The 23,205-nt window shown below is 43.7% G+C and overlaps 1 protein-coding gene across 7 annotated transcripts in view; it reads left to right on the forward strand.

Moving 5' to 3' along the window:
* ACSL3 (acyl-CoA synthetase long chain family member 3) overlaps nt 1-23,205 on the forward strand; it is a 128,778-nt gene that overhangs the window by 12,151 nt on the left and 93,422 nt on the right. For 3 of the 7 annotated variants that reach the window (XM_090051797.1, XM_090051794.1, XM_090051790.1), the window contains exon 2: nt 17,685-17,791. The exons of 2 other annotated variants lie outside the window; for them this stretch is intronic. The gene's annotated coding sequence lies outside the window, so the exon portion shown is untranslated. Of the gene's footprint in view, nt 1-12,227; nt 12,248-17,684; nt 17,792-23,205 lie in introns of those variants that run through there. 2 more of the 7 variants (XM_090051791.1, XM_090051795.1) reach the window with 2 other exon arrangements.

Raw genomic sequence — 23,205 nt, forward strand, 5'->3', positions numbered from 1 at the left:
AGCTTGATAAAAAGCTTGACTGTCTTGAACAGCTACTCCTGGTGGATTGCATATCTGGTGACAGTGATCCTGAAAGTGAGGATCTTGCTTCTTCTTCCCCCAGACTTAGCAGTGCAACATTTTCATTTTCTATTTTTTGTAAATCTGCTATTTCACTTGAGCTATCAAGTTCCTGCAACAAAAGTTGGGGGGTGTGGATTTTAGCCATTCTAGTCTGGCCTCATCCATCAGAAGAAGCAGCAGGGAGTTGGCTTCTCCCTTCCCTGCTAGAAAGAACACAGCTGCTTAACTTGCTGCTTAGTTGCCTTGGGACCACAGAGCCAAAGGGAAGTATAGTTTGGCCTCTACCATTGGCCAGAGGACTAAGCTTGCTGTGTTGGGTTGAAATAGTTAACTATTTATCTATTATGTAATTAAAAAAAAATATTGTTAAGCCTAAGCCACTTTGGGTGCTTGGGGCAAGCAGAAAAGCAGGATACAAATATTTTAAATAAATAATAGTCCAGAGTTGCATTAACAAATTTGTAAAATTATAATGTTTTCAAACAATATAGATGCTAGTCTATATTGTGTGTTGTTTAACATATTAATTTGTTTATTTGCATAGGATTACTGTAGCAGACTTTTCTCAGATGAAGTTGTTCCACCACTTGGTTGTTATTATTAGTTTTCTGTATATGGCTTGTACTCTTTCAGGACAGTTTCTACATATTAAATGTTTATTCATTCTTGTTGCATTGTTAGCATACTCCTGCCCACAATATTTACTTCTACCAAGTTTCTTCCTTCCTTCCGTGGCTTGAACTTCACTGTAATGATTCCACACACTAGTATTTTTCTGATTAGGCCTACTTGAAACAAAGCAGTAAAAACCTAACAGATCTTATGCAAACACTTGCAACTTCCCCAACTCAAGGAAAGAAATGAGTGTGTTTGCTGAACTGGAAGTGAAACAAAAATTAATCACAGTCTTAGTTTTGGGTTTGCTTTCACTTGCAGTCTGAGACGAAATAAGAATTTTAGCTTTGGCTTTGATTTGACCTGCACAGCCAGTTAGGTGAATTCATAACTTAATTTTTGGTTTGGATTATTATGTGAGTGTGTTTACCCTCCTGTTTACAAATTAATGAAACATATATGTACTCTCTCTCACACTTCTTAGGGATAATCACCTGAAAAACATTAATTATAACTTTAAAACTGCCAAGCTTGCCTAATACTATATTGGCATCCATTTGTTGTTATTAGTGAATTTTATGAAATAATGAATTTTGAGAAATGGAAAATTTCCTGTGGAAAATTCTCTGGTTTGCTGTAGAGTCATTGTTTTAGATTTCGGGGCTGCCTTAAAAAAAAAAAAAAAAAAAAAAGCAGTAGCTAGTAGTAGGACTGCTTTGGGTGCTTATTCTCTGGTACCCAGTCAATTAGATAAGTTGCTGGTCTTAGAGGAGATTTCTTTGTCATTTGGAGTCTTTTGAAGAGGTTTAAGCACATTATACCAAAGGATGGAATAATCAGATTGTAGTCATGAATAGAGAAATGGTATCTTATTCCAGTGAACATTTTTGAGACTCCTGAAATTTTTTGTGTTGTGCATTGGACCTATACAGAGATCTTTTAGATTTTGTTTTTGTGGAAAAAAAAATGCAAGGAATGTGTATATTAGGGCAGTGTGAAGCTTTGGTTGCTGATTCAGTTTGGTGGAGATTTGGGCCAGTTTGGTGGCCGAATCTCTGAATCTGAATCGAATCAAATCGGGAGACCTTTTAATCTCTCTGCATCGCATTGGAACCCTCTGAATTGATTGAGAAAGTTTTGACTGTTCAGACATAGAAAAAACATTTAAAGCTTTATCTACTACATACCTCAAGTACCAGGCAGCTCATGAATGCTGAGATGGTGGGGCAGATGAAGCGTCCCACCAGAGCACGGGGGGTGGTCCCCAGCAGGTTCGGCAGCAGACCCAGAAGTGTACCAGAAGCACTTTCTGTCCACTTCCAGGTCTGCTGGGGAGCACGCTGGAGGGCCTCCCTGTGCCCTGCTGGCTCAGCAACTGGTGCCTTGTGGGTCTGGGGCAGCATCCAGGGTCCCCCCACAGCAGATTGCTGAGCTGGACGGGTGCGGGGGGTTCCCCAACGTGCTTAGCGGTGGACCCAGAAGTGGATTGAAAGTACTTCTGGTCCTCTTTTGGGTTTGCCACTAAGCATGCGCACCCCCATGCTCCTGTGGGATGCTTTACCTGCCTCATGTTCATAAGCCATGCCAGGTACCTTGAGGTATGTAGGAAAAAATTGAAAGCTGTGTCTATGGCTGAATAGCTGATTCTCCGAACCAGCATTGGATCTTCAGATTCCGGTGACTTGAATTGGGACAGTGATCTGAATCAATGAATCGAATCATTGTCCTCATTTTGGGCGGAATCCACAATAGGCTACTGGATATATGTAAACTACTCTTCTCTTCCAACCTCTGGTGTTGGAGCCAATTCATTTTGTATGGATTAAATACAAATTGGACCAGAGAAAGGGAGACCGAATCTCTAACCGCATGGTTGTGGCGATTTACTGTGGATATCACTTCACCTTTTAAGTCCCTGCTTCCAGGCAGGAATAGCAGGGCTGTGAACTTGAGACTTTTACATCCCTTGTGAATATCTAACAGTCAGGTTATTGGCTACCATGTTGTCTGGAGGATGTGTCAGTTACTTCTTTGGAGCAATTATATCCTGGACCTGAGAGAACTTCGTATTGAAACTTTCATTAAAACCTGGTATGGTTTTATCAGCTTTTTGTAATGAAAAGCATTTTTTGAAATGGGGAAATTCCTGATAAGTCCTATTTATGAATTCATAGATTGTTATGGCCAAGTGAAAGAATGGCAGAGAACAGTGTTCTGTTTAGGAGTAGAAGAGACCTTTTTGCAGCTGTATATGTTTTATATATCCAGTTTAACTCATTGAAATAGTTATTTTTGCTTTCCTGGTTCTTCTTGAAAAATGGTGTCCCAGCAAAGCAGCAGAAGATAAAACTTGATTTTACTGATAATCCTAAAGTTAAAAAATACTGGCTCTTTGAGGGAGGAAGGCATGGTCTCAAATTCCTTGTACCTTATTTGAAAGGTTGTTAATACTGATATTGAACAAAATCCTTGGGCACTTCTTTAAGTAGTTCTTAGAAATTATTGTTGTTGAGTTTTGCTAAAAATATTTCCCTTGCCTTATCCCACAATACCCTTTGTGATCGTGTTAATTCACCAGTCGACTTCCAGAGCAGACAAGAACATAATTTTGGTATTGACATGTAAAAGGCAGGGTAGATTCACACCATATGATGTGTATGTGTGAAAGAGAGAGAGATCACAACCTTTTGTGGGTTGAAGTTTGCTTCATCATATTTTCTATTTGATTTCAGACTAACATGGTTAACTATGTCTAATTATCATGTAAACCACCTCTTAGTTAATGGAACCAACCAGTTTGGAATACAGGTGGCTGTTCCTTTTTTAACTCTTCCAGATCAAGGAAAGAGAGGAGTCTGTCACACCAGTTGTCCTTTTAATAATTTTAATTTGTTGGGGGAGAAAATAGAAACCCACTAATGAAACAGTCTTAAGGGGACCTTACAAAGAGAGTTTAGCTTGGAGACTGTCCTTTTCACCTAGTTGGATAGCAGTTTTAACACTGCTGTCTGACAGTATATTATAATACAGGGCAGGAGCTCTTCTCCCACTTCACTACACACACAATTCTAGTTTATTATAAAATGTATTTTGACTTGGAAATTTTAATGATTTGCTTCACAAAACAAATATTTTTTTGAAAGTTAAATGTAAACCAGGTAAGTCATTTTTGAGGTATAAAGTTTTAGAAAATATTTTGTTTTTTCTACTTTTGAAGGGAAAAACATACTTTTGTCCCTTATTATGTTTAGTTTAAATGTTCTTAAGGCTAAATGAAAAACAGTGTAAAAGAACAGTCAAAGCCTGTTTCTATAAAAATAAGTTGTTTTTATTTTTTAGCTCAATTGCGAATTGGTTGGTTATGATAATGAAAGGGATATCCATCTGTAAACCTGTGGAGAGACAAATAATGTTTGGTGTTGCAGAGATTAGTTTCCACAAATGATTGAATAAAAGCATACAGGCTTTGGAGCAGACTGTAATCTATGGAACTAGATAATACAGATGACAAGAAACATTCATGGATGCTGCATTTCATATAGTTGTAAGTGAGCCAGTCTGCTCACTCTGCTCGCTACGGGGATGATTTCACAATATGTTTTTTTAATTACCAAATGAAAAATGTACCCATAGGGCAGGGGTCAGCAACCCCCGGCATGTGCCAGAGCATGGCATGCGAGTCCATCTTCCTCGGCATGGAATATCTGGTCTGGGCTCTGGATGTGACAGGCAGCTGGGAGGCTGCAACTGATGTGCCAGGGTCCAGAGCCTCAGCTTGGCTTTGTGCGCCCCACAACATGCATGCCAGCCACAGAGGGGAAGGAGCCAGGGTTGTGCTGCCACAACAAGAATCGGGTCCCTTGCTTCTCCCTTACTGTTTGCCCCTGGCACATTTGAAATCTTCGAAGTCCAGATTGTGGGATTTTTTTGTTACTTGGCCCAAAAATATTCTCAACCCTTGCTCTAGGGAATATCACTTTTCTACTGTGAGAGAATGTGTTGGGAGTGGGGAGATGGAGGGTCATGATTGTTGGCTCCATGGGGAGTGGAAAAGACTTTTTTTTTTTTCTCTTTCCCCTATTTGGCACCATTACATGAGAGGTACATGTGTCTCTTTTGTTTCTCTCCGTCATTGTATTGGACATCTAAGTCAGTAAAAACTGATTTGGTGAAATACTGAAAGCCGCCTCGTTTTCCAGGATATATCACTGGTACGTCAGACGTTATGCCAATTTTCATTCTTTAATAAAAAAAAAAAAAAGTCCTTACTGTAGAAGACTGGAGAGTTGTGACATCCAAAACACTGAGCAAATGGAACTTGGAAGTTTTAAACTAATATATATATATAACTCAAACTCTTGACAAATGTTAAACTGTTGGTGAAGTCTTCAGTCCAGTGGTTCTCAAACACTTTACACTTCAGGTATCCTTCTGTAACGTCTGTGAATTGAGTAGCACCCCATTTCAAAAATGACTTTTTTTTACCTCCTCATACCAGATAGTGGTGTGTGGGAGGAGAGGAGTAGATAAGCATGGAGGAGTGTATACTTGTTTCCTTGCACAGTACAGGGGTTGGAAAGGGAGAAGGAACAGCCAGGCAGGGACAAGTGTGTGCGTTGGTCTGGGCAGTGAGAGGGAACAACTGGGCCTGGACAGTTTGGCATTAGTACTGTTCAGCTGATGTAACCCAGCCAGTGGTGATTTGTTCTGGGTATACTGTAAAATGTCACCCAAACAGATTAGGGTGTAATTTCTTAAGATCCCACACAGTGACTAAACATTCTCTCAACTGTTGCATGGTTATTCTTCCCGGGAAACAGTTTTCTGCTCCATTACACAATGGAGTGTTTCTGCCTCTGGGCATCTGCCTGCATTAATGCTGCCCCCAGCCCACTCTAAGGCATCCATATACACCACAAATGGTTTGTCAATGTCTGGATTCATCGGATCTTGCCCTAGGAGTGTGCGCTTACCTTCTCATTCCTTGTGATGCCCAGGGTGCAGCAGGACCTCTGTTGTGACAAAGGTTAAAGCAGTGATTCTTATCTGAGAACTTCCAGTTGACAGTTTTGATTTTTTGAATTTTGATATGAGGCCTCAACAGAATGGCACATCAGTGGTATGGATGCCCTAATTCCTTTCAGCAACTGGCTAAGAAGTTCCTTCTTAATCACTCATTCAGTTAGTATTTTCCCTCATGATGTTCTTTTCTGCAAACTAACGTTTTATCTGAAATTTATTAAAGGAATTTGTTCCTAGCTTTGTTTCTTTTGACATCAGGGCTATTGCTGGTGTGTTTTATTTGAGTTTGTTTGAGACACACCATAAAAGCAAAAAATGTACAACCGTCTTACTGCATGCATGCAGTGAAAATTCTACAGACTGAAAAATGTTGTTAAGTAGATGGTTAGATCTGCAGATTTCCAGGATCCACTGATATCCCTGCTGGTGCAAGATTTTGGAGTGGGACAGGCAGGTATTTTCTTAAATGCATAACTTCAAGAAAAGAAATGGTTAGTTATTACTCTTGTGGAAGCTGTAATTTGCCTAGAGATAAATGAAAATCCTTTTTATATAAATGTTCATTGTTTGCCTTGAAGACTACAAGCCCTTCAAAGCTTCAGATGAAACGTTAGTAGAATTATGTTCCAACTTGAAGTCCTTCAAGGCTAATTTATGCTTCTGAAACTGTATTGCAGTCTTTGCTTTTCAAGATGTAAGTAGATACTCTGCTGCTGTATGTTGTCAGTTTGTGTATTGACCCATTCCTTTCACCCATTTGTCACTTGAAAGCAACAGACTATCCTGACCCTTACCATGTTAAGTTGACTACAAGTACTGCTTCCTTGAAGCTTCTAAAAGAGGGGAATAACATTTCAGAGAAATAAAAGAAAAAAAAGAGTTGTATTATAGAGGATCAAGCTGTTATGTGGGTTGGTTTGTGGTGGTGTGTGTGTGTTTGGTTTTTTTTTTTTCTTTTCTTTTTTTCTTCCCCTTGCTTATCTGAAAGCAGAGTCTGCCTCCTGGTGGAAATACCTAGAAGATCTGATCTCAGATCAGTAGAAAACTTCGGGGTTTCCAAGAGGCTGTATTGGTTCTTGGACAACCATTCTACCTGTGGTATAGTTAGAGGACTGGGAATTATGAGTCATTTTATTTTGTTCACTACCCCTGCTCTGCAACTTTTCCTGTGATATATTTTATTGGCAGTAGCTTTTCACTTTGCTTCCATTCATTTTATTCTTTGCAAGGATTCATAGCCAAGTAATTTACTTGGAACAGACTCAGCATCCCTATTATAATATATATGCATCAGAAAGTATTTTCTTGTTGTGTCTCTGCTTGTGTGCCATATCTTGGTGTAAATATGTACTTGTAAAAGGGAGGCTGCTCTAGGGATCCCTGAGCATGACTTCATCCTCTCACTGGCTATGGTTTAATTACTCATTGCTTTAAGGACAGTTTCATGGCTTCCTCATCTCCCCTTTTTAGCCTCATGGCTGCTGCCTGTCCAACCAGTTTCCCTTGTCGGCCTACTTAGCTTCTGCCCCTTTTCCCTTGCTGGCTGCTTAGCTCAGACCTACTGTATTGATCCCAGCTTCTGGACTCCAGCCCTAGCCCAATAGGACCCCATCCTATTGGGCTCTGGCTTAGTCCCTCTTGGGCTTTGGGTCCCTGACCCTGATCCTCACCCCTTGGGTGCTGTTCCACATCCCTATGACTATGGGCCTTTGGCCCTATCTCCACCCCTCTTGGGCACTGGGATCCTAACCCTGCTTAGCTACTACTTGCTCTGACTTTCTCAAGCTTTGGCTTCATCCCTTTACAAGTGCTGACTGTCAGTGCCCTGGCTGGGCTCAAAACTGTCACATGTCCCTTGGGTACCTCTGGGGCTTCCAAAATCGCCCCTTGCCACACGTATGAACTATAACAAAGGAATAAGGCCTCTGGCTGTAACACTAATGAACCCACTCTGGGTCCAGCTGTAAACAGTGAGTACTTATCTGTACAAGGATTCCCCTTATCCTGGGTCATATTCTTCTGTGAGGAAGTAGCATTTTGTTTGCTTCCCCCAAGGTAGCACTCCTGGCAAGGTAGGAGCTCTCCTGGCCCTTCTTGCTCTGGAACTCTTTTCTCTGAGCCTCAGGTCCAGAGTGCATGTGTAGGCACAGGCCCTGAGCTTATATACTTCTTAAGGCCTGCCTGCTTCTGGTCACCTGGCTCAGCAGTCATCATCACAGGTGTGCTCATTGTGACCCTAAGGCCCTGCCTGCTGCTTAGCTGTTTTTTGCAGCTCTTAGCCCCTGAGCAGCCTGGCTGGTTGTCCCTTATGCATGTCATTTGCTGGCTTTTGTCTACAACTCAGCTAGCAGGTAGCTAGTTCCTTAGCTGCTCATTTTCCCTGAGTCAGCTCACCCTGCTACAGTTTTCTCGAGTAATAGGAACCTTCTAGCTTCCTGTTAGAGTCCCTTGTGTGTTGCATTATTTGCATAGCTGTTTTACTACTACAGTACATTTTTTGTACATACTGTATGTCAAGGATATGAGCAGTTAGACTACGGATCCCTTAATGTGAAAACTTGACATTTTAAAAGGTTTCTCAAACAGTAAAATTCCCTCCTAAAAATGGTGTTTAATATTGACTGTTTGTTTCCCCCTCCCTTAGATTGAATATATATATATGTATTTCTCAGCTTTATGAACATGGAGGTATGAAACTTAACCTGTAGGTAACTGGAACGAGCTCCTCAAAGCCTTCCAAAGTTTAGATGATAATTTTTCTGGAGTTGCTTCAAATCAGGAGGTCCTGCTTCAAATCATGTTCAGATCAGCAGGTCCTGACAATCTCCACCCCAGAGTGCTGAGGGAATTAGCAGAGGTCATTGTGGGACTCCTGGCACAGCTTTATGAGCACTCATGGTGCTCTGGTGTGGTGCCAGAGGACTGAAAAAGGGCCAATGTGGTCCCCATTTTCAAAAAAGGGAGGAAGGAGGACCCAAGAAATTATAGGCCTATTAGTCTTACCTCAGTCCTGGGGAAGCTCTTGGAGAAAATTATCCAGGTGCACATCTGCAAGGGACCAGCAGGGGAGATTATGCTTAGGGGCAACCAACATGGGTTCAGTAGAGGCAGGTCCTGTCAGAACAACCTGGTGGCCTTCTATGACCAGGTCACAAAAGCCTTGGCTGCAGGTGTTGCTGTGGATGTGGCCTTTCTGGACTTCAGGAAGGCTTTGACATTGTCTCTCATCCCATCCTCATTAAAAAATTTAGGTGACTGTGGGGTCAATGCCTACACAGTTGGATGAGTCATCAATTGGCTGGAGGACCGCACCCAGAGAGTGGTGGTGGATTGGGTCATTTTTGACCTGGAGGGATGTGGGCAGCGGGGTCCCCCAGGGCTTGGTCAACATCTTCATCAGTGACTTGGACAAGGGGGTGAAAAACACCTTGTTCAAATTCGCAGATGACACTAAGATGTGGGGAGAAGTGGGCATGCTAGAAGGGAGGGACAGGGTGCAATTGGATCTGGACAGGTTACAGGGGTGGGTGAATGAGGATAAAATGGGATTCAATACTGATAAGGAAGAAAAAACCAGCAGCATATCTACAGGCTAGGGAACTCCCTTCTTGTCTGCACAGAGGCAGAAAAGGATCTTGGAGTCATTATAGACTCCAAGAGGAACATGGGCTGCTAACGTGGGGATGCAGTCAGGAAGACTAACTGCACCTTGTCATGCATCCACAGCTGCATCACGAGTGGGTCCAAAGAGGTGATCCTCCCCCTCTATGCAACATTGGTCAGGCTGCAGTTGGAGTACTGCATCCAATTCTGGGTGCCACACTTCAGAGGGATGTGGCCAGCATTGAGAGGGTCCAGAGGAGAGCCACTAATATGATCCAGGGGCAGCAGGGCAGGCCCTACGAGGAGAGGCTACGGGACCTGAACCTGTTCAGCCTCCACAAGAGGAGGCTGAGAGGGGATCTGGTGGCCAGAAACTGACCAAGGGAGACCAGCAGGCAATGGGAGAGTCCCTGTTCCCCCGAGCACTACTGGGAGTAACAAGGAATAATGACCATAAGTTGATGGAGAGTAGATTCAGGCTAGATATCAGGAAGTGCTACTTCCCTGTCAGGGTGGCTAGGATCTGGAACCAACTTCCAAGGGAAGTGGTGCTGGCTCCTACCCTGGGGGTCTTCAAAAGGAGGCTGGATAGACACCATGGCAGGGGGTCAGACTTGATGATCAGATTCCTTCTGACCCTACCCTACCAACTACTACCAACTATGCTTGACTGTCTTACCCAATGTTACTAATTTTATGCTTCAGAGGTACTTGTAGATGCTGTTTTGTTTTATACTTCAAAGTGTTTGGATAACTATATATTTCTATGAGAAAGTTAAGGGGGATGAGTTGGCTACACTTGATAAATCCATGCACCCAGCTAATCAGCAATGAATAAGACTTATTCATGAAGCAGTGGCAGAATGGGCAGAGCAGAAGACAAACTTACAAGGGCTGGGTTCTTTTTCTGCTTTGGCCCTGATCTGCTGAATGACTTTGGGCAAGTTAGTTCACCTTTCTGTAGCTCCATTTTAATGATGCTGGCTTTCTTTGTACAATGTTTGGATCTCTATGATTGAAAAAGGGTGTGTTTGTTGTAAGGGTGGTGGTAGTAGTAGCAGGGCTTATTCATCAAAGTATACAAAATGTAATGCTTCAGTTTAAAAAAAAAAAAAAAAAAAAAAAAGTTCTAACTCAGTGAAGAAAACCTTTTAAAATACGGCATTGGTGGATCTTAGTAATGTTGTACAAGAAGTACAGTGTACTCCCATTTTAAGTGCAGAGATTTGGGACTAGAAAGAAGTTGATCTGCTTGGAGCATGCACTTATCCAAACTCAGTATAAACAGTACTTATTAACTACAAGACAGCTGCAGTAAGTGTTTTGCACCTTTTTAAGGCTCCTTACCTTGTTTCTTAGAGCAGAGCATCTTTTGTTTGTAGTAACAGGCTTGAAATAGACAGACTCTAGTAATATCAGGGCCACTTCAGAAGCTTTGAAATTGATGGTAAGTGGAATGCAGTCTCCTTATAAAGTCAGCAGTGGGGCACTTAGGTGGTCTCTAATCACTATACAACAGGGTGAGACTGCATATGTGGAACAGATTATTTATCCATTGGGTAGGGGGTCTTACACTATTCCGTGAAGCCAGGTGGTACTGGATAGCCTTGGATTATATAGGTTACTGGAGCAGCTGGGCTTTGGGTAGCAGTTGTGGGTGCAGGTGTTACTAGCACTGTCCACTGACTCTTGGTAATAAATCCTGCACCTGCCCATGCTGGGGATGAAGTTTCTATTAGTGATTCTCAATCAAGTTGCTGCAACATCCTGGGGGTTGCATGAAAGCCTTTCAAGGGTAGTGTAATATTAGCTGTGCTAGGAATATAAATGCCCATGATTCACAAGATCAGATAACCAAGTATGTACTGTAGTAATGATACCATTCAGCTGAATTGTGGGGGTATTAGGAGAGTGGTGTGTTTTAGTGATTTTTTTTTTTTAAAGTTTAAAGTTAAGTTTTTGCTTTTTAATGCTTGCTTACAACCTTGGGGAAAGGGGGGATGGTTATAATTATTCTCCAGACTTCTTCCCCATTTATTAGAGGTTTGTGCAGGACTTTTTTCCACTGTTTTGAGGGAAAACTAAATTAGTGGGTGGGATTTTTGCTCTTTCTTCTGTGTGGGTTGCCGCCGCCGCCGCCGCCGCCGCCGCCGCCGCCGCCTTTGGAGACTAATAAAAGAAGTATTTCCACTCCAGGATCAGCATGTGCCAAGTTGGGCAGGACAGTGAAACCCAGATAGTTTCCTGAACAGCAAATAAAGCTGGTGGTTACACCAGGCATTCTTACCCTGTAGCTCTAATAGTTTATGGCCAACTGAAGGTGACTTGGGCAGCCAACCTACCTCCCAAGCAGCACGCACGCACCTAGACTTCTGGTGGCTCCCGGTGAACTTTTAGTATGTGGCCGCCCTTCCTCAGCGATTATGCTGATAATAAATATTATCATTTTCGGCCCCCCTTTCTGTCTGGGCCCCCGGTTCGCCCATGGCTGTGTCCAGCCCTGCTCCCACGTTTGATAGTTTGGGGAACGTTGCAACACTGGTGGGGAGGGGGTGGGAATACCAAGACACATTTTCTAAAGTCTGAACACAGAGAGAACTTTCCAACAGGGGAGAGCCCCTCTTCATCTAAACCGGCAGGGAGAGCAGAGCTCGTGGAAGGGTTTTGCGGTGTGCTCATCGAGCCATTGCCTCGCTCTTCAGGTCCCGAAATCGGCGCGGTTCTCTCAGTCACTGGAGCCGGAGAGAGGCGCGGGGAAGCGGGAGGCCGGGCCGAGCCGCGCCGCCGCAGTACGAGCGGGGCGTCTGGCTGCACGCGGGGGGAGTGGCCTCGCGCGAACGCGTCACAAAGCGGATTTCCCGTTGCTACGGAGACGCCGCCCCGCGCCCGGCGGGTGAATGGCAGAGCGTGTTGCCGGCGGAGCGGCCGCGGGGCGGGGGCGCAGGTAAGGGAAGCCCGAGTCGGGCGCGGAGAGAGGGATGACTGCCCTGGGGCCCCCAAACGGCCACGCGGAGATCTCGCTGTTTCCTCCAGACGGGTTTTGTTATTCCGGCTGAAGCCGCTTCTGCTCAGCGCAGGGGCTCTCCGGTTTCCCAACGGCCCCCCGCTTGACTCGTTTTCAAGACCCGGCATCTGCACGGAGCTGACTGATTTATTTGGGGACCTGGGATTCTTCCCATGGGAAGTCTCTCAGACCAGAGCCCATCTCCTGCCTCCTGGAGTTTCCTCACTGAGATGTTACTTTTGTCTTTCCCTGTGCTGATGGGACTGCCTGGGAGATGTGGATGGTAGAGGAGCAGTGCCAAAACACTGGGTGAGGGGCCTGCTCCTGTTACTCACTCTGCCGATGAGCAACTCAAAAGCCTTTGAACCTTACTGTGAGCTTCAGACCCATGACAGCAGTAGTCTGTTCCACAGTCCCTAACCCACCTCAAAATGCCAGACTCCATTTTTTTTTTTTTAGGGGGCTAAGTTTTAAAGCATCCTAGTGACAACTTATTGGGCTTAACTCAATGTAGTTGTCCATGTGAATTTTATAACTGGAGTTCTGTAAAAACCAGTTTGACTAATAATAAGTATTCCTAATATTAGAACCATTCCTTTCCCACCAAAGATCAGAATAATACCAATTTCTCTCTCTCTTTAGGAAACATCTTGGTAAAAAGTACTTTTTAGGAATCAAATAAGTAGTGTCTGACACCTCAACTAGTGGATTCCAGCTGAAATAGACTAGAATGAAGTGCTGTAATTTAAAAGGAAAAAAGGAAATCCCTATAAATGAGAACTTTTAGAGACAAACTTTACATTTTAAGTTTCTGTGTCACAAGGCTTGTTCATTTTCTTGGATGCTTTTGTTTTAAAAAAACCCAGCTGTAGTGTTAACATGCCTCCTTTTCACCCCCATCAACCTTCCCTCCCCACAAAACTTTAGATACTGTTTGCAAATGAAACCTGTGTTTAAAGCCTCTTCTTATCTACTTTTTTCTGAATATTCATAAAAAAAAAGTTTTAGTCAAAAGATTTACTGGATCTTAAAATGTAATGAATATTCAGGAATCTATCTGTTTGCCAATATGACATGAACTTTGGGTTTGGCGATCTTGAAATCTTGGGTCATCTATTCAGAGAAAGCTGAGTGAGTTGTGTAACCAGTGATATAGCAGGAATAATGAATACTTAGAACAAGTAGATCATAAGCTGAAATACTTTGGTAGGAAAGATTTATTTCTACAGATGTCTGAAAATTCTACAAGTCTGATCATTATCCATAATTTACAACCAAACCCGCACCCTTCTGAACAGTCTGCAGTTGCTGAATATATAGGTTCAGGTTGTAGAGTTTAAGAGTAAATAAAACATAGATGTTTATTGAAGTAAGGTCAACATATGATTACTGCTATGAAGTTTTCCTTAGAAATATTTCTTCAATGAAATACAACCTTCTAAATAAAAAATTTGATTGTCTGAGAGTAAGGCAGTAAATTGAATATGAGACTATTACATTAATGTTTTCCAGACTTCTGGTCTTTCATGACTTTGTTTGTGATCAAGAAGGAAGCACGAGCACTGTTATTATGTATTACAATGGGGCATATTGTGGGACAGCATAGCCTTGCATTTTTGTAGTTGGGTTTAATGTTACCTATTTTATTTTGCATGCCTACATCTGACATGTACTTAAATGTAAGAAAAAAGAAAAAAGTGTACATAAATTTAAATGAAACTTTTGGAAGTGTGTCTTTTTAAAATGATTCTTATTTTCTTAATATTTGTGGTTGCCTAACATCTACTGATGGTATAAAGGTCTTCACATATCTTTGCCCCAATTTACTCCATTTTTTTTCTGTATCTATGTAGTTACTTACCCCACAGTATAGAGGGTGCAGTACTCTACCACACCAGAATGGTAGTGTTTCTTGTTCACTTTGCACTTGTAGAAACTCTTATACTAAGAGTAAGAAAGTGGTGACTTAGTTCTTAAAAGCCCTTATGTAAATGCAGTTTACACCAGCAGAAACTCGTTTTGTCAGCATGGCTTTGTTCATGCTAGTTCCCAAAGTGAAATGTGTTACCAAAAGGACTATTTACTGTTATCAGCTTTGTGACAACATAATGACTTCAGTATTGAGTTTTGCACCTGACAGGATGTTTTTCAAACAGGCAGCAGAAATTTTTTTGAGGTTTGAGAGTGATGCAGATGATAAATTTGGTGGGCCCTATTCTCAGCTGAAGTAAATTGGTGTAGCTCCAGTGGAATCAGTTGGTGCTGTCCAAAAATATGTTCATATATGGTGGTGGTGGTGGTGTGTGTTGCTTCCCTTTTTGGAGTTTTTTGTGGTTTGTTTTTTATTTTATCTTTTTTGTAATTTTTTTTTTTTTCCGAACTACTATAGTATTTTCTCAGGATGAGCAAGGGACACAACTATACCTGTTTGTGGCTCTTATTATAAGTCTTTAGTGATATAACTGGGATGAAGTAACACTGTCCATTTTTTCCTGAACAAGATGAAAACAAAACAAACCAAAAGATCAGTGACATATTTTGTAAGCATAGATGAGTGTTTTTTCAGTTAGATTGCTTGGATTGATGTGGTTTTAAATTGTATTTACTACACAAGTCCAAGACTACTTGGATTTTTAAGATAACCCTCCCCTTCCCATAAGTAGATTCTATTGTAATTTTCCATATAAAGAATCTCATTATTGGGGGCTATCTTCATTCTTCCCTCCATACTGCTGAGGCAGAGAAAAAACACTGGTAGAGGGGCAGGTGGCTTGATTCCTACTCTCTACCCCCTCTGTGCCTATGCCTGTTTCCCGCCCCCCCATCCCCCATCCCCTGGCCACTTGACCTTATGTTCTGTGGCCCTTACAGAAGGGCCTCATTCCAGGGTAGTCAGTGGCAGCAGTTGCAGCCCCAGGCTTGGCCCAGGCAGGCAGACACAGTGGCAGACACAGTGGGTGGGCAGGGCAGGGTCTGGGTAAAGTGTTGGTGAGGACAGCCCGTGTGGTCTTCCCTGTTCTTTCCCTAAGCCACACACTATGGGTGGTTCCCCTTGCCTGCCCACTTCACCCCCCAGGCTATGCAGTCTTCCCCAGGTGTTCTGCATTTACTGTATGGTTTTCCCTGTGATTTCCCTGCAGCATGAGCCACCCTGTGCTGGGGCAGATGGCAGCTTGGCCCCAGTTTTGCCCTAGGCTTGGAGCTACAGTAGCCTCCTGCTCCAGTTAGTACTCAAATCCAAGACAAGGCTTTCCTCCACCTTGCTGTTAATTAGAAGGGAAAAAAAAATGTCTTGGATTCCAGTAAATATAGTAGTTGTACCATTTTTTTTTCTTGAAATGCATCACTTTCTGCCTGATTTTTAAACCTCCCTCTGGAGAATTAGTTGGAAACCAAGATTCCCTTAGCCCAGGAGCAGGCAATTATTTTGGCTGAAGGGCTGCTTAACAAGTTTTGGCGAGCTGTCAAAGAGCTGCATGGGTAGCTCTGCCCCTTGATGCCCTGCCCCCTAACCATATTGGTCATCATATTGAAAGTCCTGCCCCCCTAACTCCTGACTTTTGCTACTGAAAGTCCCTCCTCTTGTTCCTGGAAGGACTTCTTTCAACAAATGGGGTTGCCATCTTGGAACTGGCAAAAGAAATCAAATTGTATTCTAAAAATCAAACGTCTACTACAACATACACTTTTGATTTTAAAAAAAAAAGTTAGTCCTGATTTTACATGCTTTTGTTTAGTCTACATAAAGGTAATTGTATAATAGCTTAAAATGAAATCTTACTTTTGTATATTGTGGGGGTGGGGTTTGGGAAGGTATAGGTTTGTGGGGTGCTGTGGGTGTGTGTAGGTGTGTGTGTGGGGGAGGGTATAGGTGTGTGGGGTTTGTGGGGGGTGTGGGTAGCTATGGTGTTTAGGGGGTGTGTTGGCGGGTATGGGGTGGGGGAGCATGTGGGTATGCCTATGTGGGGTGTGTGTGGGTATGCCTCTGCTGGCCCTGGGGCACTGGCACTGGTTCTGCATTCCTGCCCCCTTGCTGCCACTCCTCCCTGACCTGCTGCTGCTGTCACCACTATTTCCATACTTTCCTGCCCACCACCACTGCTTCTTCCCGCCCTTCCCCCCTGCCCATCCATCTGCCACTCCAGCAGAACACGGTTCCCAGCTGCATGGCCAGGACTGCAGAACACAGTAGGAGCCAGCTGGAAACCATAGGAATAGGGTGGGGCTAGGAGGGCCTTGCAGCTGCTGCTGCCAGTGGATCTTACTGCTCCTGAGTCCTGCTGGTGGCTCCTCCTGGGTCCTGCTGCTGCTGGCATCTCATCAGTTTAGACAGGCAGCCATGAGCAGATAACAATTTTCTAAGTTTTTTAGGGGCCCCATGGGCTGTATTATGCCTGCCTTAGTCCCTTTTTCTTGGTTCGCACTCTAATTTGTATCCCATATGTGTTACATCTGGCAATATATTGAGTCAAGCAAACTGACCGTATGGAATTTTTAATAATTTCCTTATCTTGGTAGTAAATTTCTTTGTTACAGGGGAAAAAAAGTCTTGAGTATTCAATTTCGGCCATTATATAATTCTAGTATTATAAAAGCCTAAGTCTGTGTAATGCTTTATTTGTGCTCTGCTTGGCTGACAAATAGCCAGTCACAGCATGAAGAAGCATTCGAACAGGTGGCAGTCTGCTGCCATGATGGTGGGGATACTGGGGATGGAGCGATAGGGAGGCCTCACCCCTCTGCCTTGCTCCCTGGAGGTGGTGGCAACGGAGAGGGCAGAACAGGCAGGGTGCAGCACTGGCCTCGCTCCCCCGCGCTGCTCCCTGTAGGTGGGAATGGGGGGGGTGAGGCCACCAGAGCTGGACTTCTGCCCCCCACCCCCCTTGCTCCTTGGAGGTAACAGTGGCGGTGCAGGGGAGGGGAGTGGGGTTGTGATGCTGTGGCAGGGCAAGGACACTGGCACTGGCCTCAGCTTGCCCTTCTCCACCTTCTGTCATTGCCACTTGCAGGGCCAGCTGTGGTGGTGGGGAAGGAAGGAGCAGGCCTGTGCACGCTCTTGTCCTCCCCCTACTGCCATGGTGCGGAATGGAAGAGCAGTCCTAGACCCCAAGCGGAAGGTGGGGAGCAGGCCCTGGCCCAGCATGGGGGGAGGAGTGGGCCTGAATCCCAAGCAGCAGGAGGTAATGGGAGAGTGGGCCTGAATGGTGGGGTGGGACATGGGGCTCTGTGCCGCCCCCCCCCCCCCCCCCCCGTTCTGGACAGGCAATTGCCTAGTTTGTATATAGTAACTTTGGAAATCTGACGGAACAAATTAGGTGAAAGTACAACCAGTATGCTTTTGTAACTGCCTTATGTAATTAGGTTTTTTCATTTCTAGATTTCAATGTTGTTTCCTGCCTGTAACAACTTCTTTTGGATAAGTTGAGTGACGCATCTGGTACCAGCTGTCACACCTATACCTGCCATGATGAAAAGTTGCATAAGGTTCCTTTTTTCTTTACACTTTCACCTTTTATTTTGGTGTAGCTGTTTCAAGATAAGCTGGTCGATTAGTAAGTGCATTCTTGTGGGGATTACTGTTTTTCACTGAGCAGAAGTCTGATTCTGAAAGTAAGCAGTAGACTAGTATTAGTATGGGGTCAAATCAGAGGTTATATTCTAAGATGAATCAGCCCTGGCAACTGTTAGTTCATTTCCCAAACTCTTAAAAGGCTATGCCACCTCACTCCCACAATTCATTTCTTTTTGCATCTCTGGCATTTGGTTGCTGCTCATTCAAGACCTATATCATGTACAACTATATAGTGGCTGTATTGTATAAATACGCTTCTGTAACACTGAAAGCAGTATTTTTGCATAGAGCAGCAGCTTCTTTTTCCTTAAAGATTTAGCTTCAGTTGACAATTTATTTTGTATTGTGTATGTCATGTTCAGGACCTGTTTCTAAAGCACCATGTGCCCATGATCCCCTTGATTCTCTCCATCTCTGCTGCATTCCACACCTCAGACTTATTCTCAGGTCCTTGTGTAGCTGCACTGCTGTGCCCTCTGAGTGGGCTCAGGAAGCATCAGCCTAGATACTTCACCTGGACCAATGGAAACATCTCTTCAGATGACAGGATTAGGATTCAAACTGACCTTGATAAATTGGAAGAATAGTCTAAAAGAGAGAGCGTGAAATTCGATAAGGACAAGTGCAAAGTACTACATTTAAGAAGGAATGGTTAAATGCATTAACAAGAATGACTGGTAGTACTGCAGAAGACTTGTAAATTGCAAACCAAGTCTAAGTTAACAGTGTATTGCTGGTGCAAAAGGAAAAAACCCAGTAGCACCCTAGAGATTAATAGGAATATCATAGGCAAGTCGGAGGAAGTGACTCTTCCATACTTGCATGTGCAAATCAAGCCTTCATCTTTAAAGGCAAAATACAAAGTTCTTCTTGACTATGTTGTATACAGATAATTCTCAGTTTTACAGTGCGGATAAAATTCCCTGGAAAAAAAAAATTTTTATTATCTGAATGCTAGATCCAGTGTTAAAATAGCATAGTCTGTGTCACTGAGTAATACAAGCAAAGTGGTGCTTCTAGAGTACTATTCAGTTCAATAGCCTGTCAGCTAACATGATTATCTGAGTTAAGTACTCTTTTAAGACAGCCTAAGACCATAAATCTCTTCCACAGATTACCTAGCCTGCCCTTTAACCTATTTAAGGATTTTTAATTAATCAGCGCCTGTTTCCTATGGTTTTTGGTTTTTTGCTAATTGAAATGTTACAGTTTTTTTTCCTGTTTCTGTCCAGTCCTTTTCACCCACCTTTTGTTTTATCAATTTAGCATGTGAGTTGTTCAGGTTGTTAGGGACTTCTATTAAGTGTTTTGGCACCTAGCATAGTGAGCCTTGATGCTGGCTGGGATTTTCAGACACTGCTATAATACAAATAAAAAGTAAAATTGAGAGAACATGTTAATCAGAGTCTTTTGACTGTATCAGCATATCCTGGGAGAGCTTTGATAGAAGATTTCTTTCTTAGTTTAACAAATGAAAAGCATTCCTAGAAGATGTAATTTGTCTAATTCTACAAATGAAAGGCAATTAAATGACTTATTCTTTGAGACATGAATTCATACATGATTGAATTGTTGTTTTTCCCCAGAATGTAATGACTAACTTATGGGGAAAATAATAGATATTCCTCAGGTTTTCCAAGGATACATGAAGATAATGGGATATTACCAAAAGATAACTAGCATGTCCAGAAATAGACTGCTGTCTCTGTGGTACTCTTTCATACAATTTTATTTAGAAATAAAACAGAAATGTTTATATATGAAAAATATAACATGTACAGAGTACGTATTTTCTTCTGTATTTGTTCAACTAATCATCACTCTGAAACAAGGGCTGCCAGTGTCTTAGGCAGGGTACTTTCTCAGGTTGTTGAATGGGGATTTGGAGACCATATGACAAGCACGTGTATTCTTGTTCCGGTCTTATCCATGAATGGACTCGATGTAGAGACATCTGTTTTTCAGAGAATAAATACAGGCAGTTAATGAAGAAGGAAAACTTTTTAGTTTCTACTTCCCTTGGGCTCCTAATTACCTGACTTATGGATATGGGTAACTATTAAAAATGATATTAGAAGCCGGCTGGTAGATCTCTTGAATAAAAAGAAACTTTTTAATACAGAAATGGCAGTGGTGGTGATATGTTTTGTTTTTCCATTTATGATGTTTGAAGAGAAATCAGAGTTGATGCATTTTTCTTGAATTTCACGTATTGTCATTTATTAACACTGACGGTTTTTGTCTCAACTCCAGACATTCATTTAATAGTAATTTATTATATGTTTTAATAAGAGATGACTATTAAATGAATGTCTGGAGTTGAGACTAAAACCCGTGTTAATCATTTGATTTATAATTTGCAGTTCTTGTTACAAAATTATTACATATTGTAAAATATTTTAAACTTTGAAACTATGTACTTTCATTAAAAAGTCCATACAGAATAAGCTGCCTACTGGGTTATATCAGCTTGACACTTTTCATTACCTAGAATGACTGAAGAGCAGTACTTGTCAGATACCAGCTTTTGTAACTTTTTTTTTTTTTTTTTTTTTTTATTACCTAGGTGTGTTTGATGAGAAAACATACCTTGGTTATTCCATCACAGTAGACTTTTTTTTTCAACTTGGCGATCAACTTGGCTAAGCAGAAAGCTTTTCAGTGAGCTTAAACACAAAAAGGAGTGGAAACTTGGACAAACAGCTTGGGAGGAATATAAGAATATTGCTTGGGCATGCAGGGATGAAGTCAGGAAGTCCAAAGCACAACTGGAGTTCCAGCTAGCAAGTGATGTGAAGGGTCAGGGAAACTAGGGTCCCTATTGAATGGGGGAGGCAACCTAGTGACAGATGATGAGGAAAAGGCTGAAGTACTCAATGCCTTTTTTACCTAGGTCTTCATAGGCAAGGTCAGCTCCCAGATTACTGCACCAGGCAGCACAGTTTGGGGATGAGGTGAGCAGCCAGTAGGGACAAAAGAACAGGCTAGGAATTATTTAGAAAAGCTGGACACGTAGAAGTCCATGGGGCCAGATGCAATGCATCCGAGGGTGCTGAGGGAGTTGGCTGATGTGATTGCAGCGTGGCTGGCCCTTATCTTTGAAAACTTGTGGCAATTAGGGGAGGTCCCAGACTATTTGAAAAGGTCAAACATAGTGCCCATCTTTAAGAAAGGGAAGAAGGAGGATCCAGGGAACTACAGACCAGTTGGCCTTACCTCAGTCTTAGAGGTACAGTTTGATATCAGATTGGTACCGATTTATAACGAAAATTGGCTGTATCAGAAATTGACCCAATGGGGCTGATTCATTTGGCCAATAAATACTCACGTATGCATGCAGCCAGTGAGGAGCAGAGCCTGGCAGTGTGGAGTGCTGCCTTTGGTAAGTCTGTGGTGGAAGGGAATGGTAGAGGGAAGTCGGGGGGGCAGATTAACCTTCCACCTCAGTGAGGGGGGAGGGGGCAGGGGCAGGCGTTGCCTAGCCGGGATGCTCATCCGGGGGTGGCGGGGTGTAAAGGGAGGGTGGCTCCTGCCACTGCTTGCATCTGGAGAGGGTATGGGTGGAGGGATGATATGTGCCCCTGGATCTGCTTGGGGTGGGTGTGCTGCAGCTGCAGGCTGGAGCCAGGGCTGAGCTGCCATGCACTGGGAAGAGCTGGGGCTGTGCTGGGAGGGAGCTACAGCCCCCTCTGTAGCCCGCGGGCTGAACCCAGCCCCGGGCAAGAAGAGCCTGGTGCAGCCCCAGTTCCAGCCCACAGTTGCAGCCTGCCCAACCCACCTCATACAGATCCAGGGGCGCATGCTCCCCCTGCCCTCCCGGAGTGCAAGCAGTGGTGGGAGCTGCCCTGTCCCACCCTGGCTGGGCAGCACCTGTCCTTGCCTCCTCCCTCATCACAGGGGAAGGGTTCATCTGCCCCCCATGCCCCTTCCCTCCCCTTCCACCACAACAGACTTACCAGATGGAGGCAGCTGTCCGTGCTGTATCAGAAATCGAATCAGTATCAGCTGATATGCCTCCTTAAAAATCAGATATTGGTATCAGCCCCAAAAATCTCTATTGGTGCACCCCTACTCAGTCCCTGGAAAAATCATGGAGCAGGTCCTCAAAGAATCCATTTCTAAGTACTTGGAGAAGGTGATGATGAGGCACAGTCTGCATGGATTCACTAACAGCAAGTCATACCTGACCAACCTGAGTGCCTTCTTTGATGAGATGATTGGCTCTATGGATGCAGGGAAAGCATTGTACATAATGTACTTTGACTCTAGCAAGGCTTTTGATATGGTCTCTCACAGCATTCTTGCAAGCAACCTGAGGAATATGGGTGGGATGAATGGTGAATAGAAAGCTGGCTGGATTGTTGGGCTCAGTGGGTAGTACTCAATGGTTCAATGTCTAGCTGGCAGCCAGTATCAAGCGGAGTGTCTCAGAGGTCAGTCCTGGGGCTGGTTTTATTCGATATCATAGTTTCATAGCTGGTAGGGTCGGAAGGGACCTAAGCAGGTCATCAAGTCTGACCCCCTGCAATAGGCAGGAAAGAATGCTAGGGTCAAACGACCCCAGCTAGGTGATTGTCTAGCCTCCTTTTGAAGATCCACAGGGTAGGGGCGAGCACCACTTCCCTAGGAAGTTGGTTCCAGCTCCTAGCTGCCCTGACTATGAAGTAGCGTCTCCTGATATCTAGCCTGAACCTACTCTCAGTCAGCTTATGGCCATTATTCCTTGTAACTCCTGGTAGTGCTCGGGGGAACAGGGACTCTCCCAATGCCTGCTGGTCCCCCTTAGCCAGTTTGTAGGTAGCCACCAGATCCCCTCTCAGCCTTCTTTTGTGTAGGCTGAACAGGTTCAGGTCCCATAGTCTCTTCTCATAGGACCTACCCCGCTGCCCCCTGATTGTATGGCCCTCCTCTGGACCCTCTCTATACTATCTACATACCTCCTGAAGTGTGGCGCCCAGAACTGGACACAGTACTCTAACTGTGGCCTGACCAGTGTTGCATAGAGGGGGAGGATCACCTCCTTGGACCTGCTCGTGATGCATTTTTGTGGATGCATGACAGTGTGTGGTTAGCCTTCCTGACCGCGTCCCCACGCTCCCGGCCCATGTTCTTCTGGGAATCAATAGTGACTCCAAGATCCTTTTCTACCTTTGTGCTGACAAAAAGGGTGTTCCCCAGCCTGTAGATATGCTGCTGTTTTTTTCCTCCTCAGGTGCATCACCTTGCACGTGGCAGTATTGAAACCCATCCTGTTCTCATCTGCCCAACTCTGTAACCTGTCCAGATCTAGTTGTAGCCTGCCCCTCTCTTTTAGTGTGCTCATTTC

Source organism: Crocodylus siamensis, chromosome 6, assembly GCF_052110815.1.
Source record: "Crocodylus siamensis isolate JL-2025a chromosome 6, ASM5211081v1, whole genome shotgun sequence".
In the NCBI taxonomy this organism is placed as follows: Eukaryota; Metazoa; Chordata; order Crocodylia; family Crocodylidae; genus Crocodylus; species Crocodylus siamensis.